The sequence below is a fragment of the Haliotis asinina genome, chromosome 13, assembly GCF_037392515.1.
Source record: "Haliotis asinina isolate JCU_RB_2024 chromosome 13, JCU_Hal_asi_v2, whole genome shotgun sequence".
Lineage (NCBI taxonomy): Eukaryota > Metazoa > Mollusca > Gastropoda > Lepetellida > Haliotidae > Haliotis > Haliotis asinina.
In genome coordinates, this window is record NC_090292.1 from 23,079,391 (window position 1) to 23,083,204 (window position 3,814).

Consider the following 3,814-nt stretch of genomic DNA (forward strand, 5'->3'; position numbering starts at 1 on the left):
GTTAGCCTTTTGGAAGTTATTTTAAATCATTTAACTACAAAATGGTAAACTTTCAGAACAATATATGTATTCAAAGATATAAATCTGCAGTTTACTTGGTTGTATAATTTTCACTGACGATCGTTAATTTTAATAGACATTGTGTTGAATGCATGATTGAATGAAGTGCAAGAAAAATGACATTTTGTTTTTATTTCAGTAAAGCCGATGACGAGGACTCTATGAATATAGTAGTCAAAGAAACAAGTGACTATATCACGACCAAGGATGGTCAATAGGATCTTGTGAAGGTAATTTTCACTCACCTGCCTGTCATTATAAATAGTTAATGATTTAAATAATAGTGTAAAGACAGATTTATGGATGTTAACTTCAGTAACCAAGCCAGCATGGCATATATAAATACCTTTGCCTAACAGATGAACTAAAACGTGTGAAACATGATGTATAGTACTTTAAACATTTATTTTCAGAAGCGCTTTGTAGAGTGTGGCGGAACAGGCGTGATGATCTCAGTAGACAAGAAACCGGAAAGAAAGTGTCACACAGAACAGCAGCAAAAAAACAAAAAGAATGAAATCCGTAAGTATATCTATTCGAATAATAACATGTAACAATTCTTCTCATTACAATGTGTGACAGATTCTAAGTTCCGGAAATATACATTTAAAATGTTTATGGATTATTGCTTTTTACATTCTTAAGATATGTAACACATAATTCAGATCATAATTTCATAAATCATAACATAAGAATCAAGTCAGTTAATGGTGATATATAAACATGTTATTACACTTCAGTGACTTCATGTCACTTCAGAGCAACAGATTGTGTGTCCATAAGAAAATAGGATATGTCATTAAATGTGATGAACTGCTTAACTTGTGTTGGGGTGATTAATGAAGTAAATAATTTTTCATGACACTTCCTTTTTAATAATTTGCAATCCATCTTGGCATTATGGTTTATCTGTTGATTGATTTTTGTTTATTTTTCAGAAAATTGCACTGCGCATGAAAAGCCTGAAAACTATTGACTGGCCAGATCGACGAAAGGAAAGGGTTTCAACTATACTTACCTTGGAAATGACTTCACCAGTTGTGAGTGATGAAGAAGATGCCAATTCATTGCTCTCTTACCCCTTTACCTGGGAATCTAAACTCAAGATGTCTGCACTGGACTCAGCCACGATTTTCAACGCCACCACCAAAGCTAAGGCCAACATGAAGACCAGGATGCGGCATCCAACCACAATGACAGAGATATCCGCTCAAGGATGCCCAAGTGGGCTAGTAAATAGCTAATCGATCACATGAACGTAATTTTATCTGTGATCAATTAAATTTGAATTATTCTCAATGTAAAACTTTAATAGTTTTGATATTCTGATTGTATTTCAATTAATACAATTTTATTCAATCTTAATTTTTATCTATTTTCCAAGAGACCTTTATTTACTTTAAATACATTTTTTGTACTTTCAATGTAACCTAAGTTCTTTATTGCATTTTATTTCATTGTTGTATTGTATTGCATGGTGTGTGTTATTATATGTTTAGCATTGACTGACTGGGGTGTGTTTTTCTGTGTCAGCGTGAGGAGGTGCAGGGGGAGTCAAGGCATGCAACTGTTATAGCATGTTTTTAGAAATATTTTTGTCATAAGTGACAAATATTGATCTGTTATCTAGTGCTATATCTTTTTATTATTTATTAGATATGTGTTTGATCCATATTTGTCTGAAAATAAAACAGTGAATCTTATTGTATCTTTTGTTTTTCTTTATGTATACGTGATGATTGTACACAAACTCCTTATATTGTCTTTCCCAACCAGGAGTAACAAGAATGTTATATGCAATGACACACATTGAATGACTCCTGTGAACCCGAGTAAATGAAATGCTGTGGAAAGTATTCTGGCAACAGAAACTCTGCGGAAACCTGATGGAGTCTTGGTAACTGAAACTCTGCGGAAACCTGATGGAGTCCTGGTGACTGAAACCCTGCGGAAACCTGATGGATCTCTAACTTAACTGAAACTCAACGGAAACTTGTTGGAGCATGGGTAACGGATACCGTGCGGAAACCCTTAGAAAGTGGGTAATTGACAGTTTCCGTCATTGCGGAAACTCAGTGTAAAAGAACGGAAACTCACTGGATTCTTGGTGGAAACTTAAGTTTCAGTCCACTTTCCATTAGGTTTCCGCACTGCGGAAACCAGGTTATTTTTGCTGTGATAGAGTAATATAAAACCTGAGTAATATAAAAACCTGTCGAAAAAGGACAGTAAAAACACCAGAATATCGCAGATATAAATATAAAACCAGCATGAAAAACTAAAACATTCTAATCAAAGAAGACAATACATTATAAAACACCTGCTATAGATCGCCAAAGGTAGATCACCATACTAGGGACCATGGAGACTTACAATAGTACCTTTGCAACCTGCATGGATCCTAGCTGGATTTACATCATCCCTCCAGCTGCTAGCGAGTGTACGAAATGCTAGCCAAATTTACAATGACAAGAATACTACGATTAAAAACCTGGTAGACTTAAATTTACATCGAATGTTTTTGGGCTTACGTACCCTCTCAGGAGGAGAATAATTTTACAATACTCCAACTCCCTTTGAGGGTAGAGCCTGTAACAATATCAGTTACTAATCTAAACTACCAATAATAATAAAATATCTATTTACAATTCATTCAACAAAACCAATTCCTTTAAAACTGAGAATTGATATTAGTAAAAAGGTCCTTCATATTACATGGTTTAAAATAGTTATCCCTTGTGATGGAATACTCAACGCAGTCAAGAAAGACATGCTTGACCATGATTCTTTCATCACAAGGGATACAAATCGGAGGATCCTCACCTTTCAACAGGTATTAATGCGTAAATCTGGTGTGACCAATACGACATCGTCTCATAATGACCTCTTCAAGTCTGGACTGACAACCCCAGTAGGAATAACCAATAGTGGATTTTATTTCATGTAGTTTTTTTATGCCTACCTTGGTGACCCACTTCTTCTGCATCAGACCACGGAAATAAGATCTAATGTTAGCTTTGTAGTCACTCTATGGAATAAGAAGTGGTGTCACATGTTTGTTCAGAGCTGCCTTGGCAGCAAGATCAGCCATTGCGTTACCGGAAATGCCGACGTTGCTTGGTAACCATCAGAAGACAATGTCGTATTATACAATCCCATAATTTCAATTAAAAGTGGATGTTTACAAGAAATATTTTTAATAGCCTGAAGGCAAGAAAGAGAGTCGGAATAGATTATATACTGTTTATGTTTAGGGTGTCTTTGAATATTTTTAAGAGCCGTTAGTATGGCGTTATATTCATCTGTAAAAATAGAACTCTTGTCTGGTAATCTAGAAGATTTGATTATTATACAGTTCAATGATATCAATTAAAAGTGGATATTTACATGATAAATTTTTAATCGCCTAAAGAGAAGAAAGAGAGTCTGAATATATTATATATTGTTTACGTTTAGGGTATCTTTGAATATAGTAAAGAGCTGTTAATATGGCGTTAGCTTCAGCTGCGATAATAGAACTATTATCTGGTAATGTAGAAGATATTGTTCTGGATCCAATAACAGTGGGACATACCACTGCGCCACCGTCCTTTGACCCATCTTGAAATAAGGATTTATAATTGCTTTATTTATATTTTAGTTGATTATATTCTTGCTTCTATTGTCATTCATTAGCTTTTGCCTGTTTAAATGTGGCCAATGTTAGGTCCACTTGGGGCCTGACCAACTGCAAAGGAGGAGAAGAAAAAAGTGA

At 34.8% G+C, this 3,814-nt stretch overlaps 1 long non-coding RNA gene across 1 annotated transcript; it reads left to right on the top strand.

Annotated features, from left to right (window-relative positions):
• The first annotated feature begins 202 nt into the window (after nt 1-202).
• On the top strand, nt 203-1,078 carry LOC137260114 (uncharacterized). Its single transcript, XR_010954730.1, has 3 exons — nt 203-290; nt 474-582; nt 999-1,078. It is a non-coding gene; the product is annotated as an uncharacterized lncRNA (long non-coding RNA).
• The last annotated feature ends 2,736 nt before the right edge of the window (nt 1,079-3,814 follow it).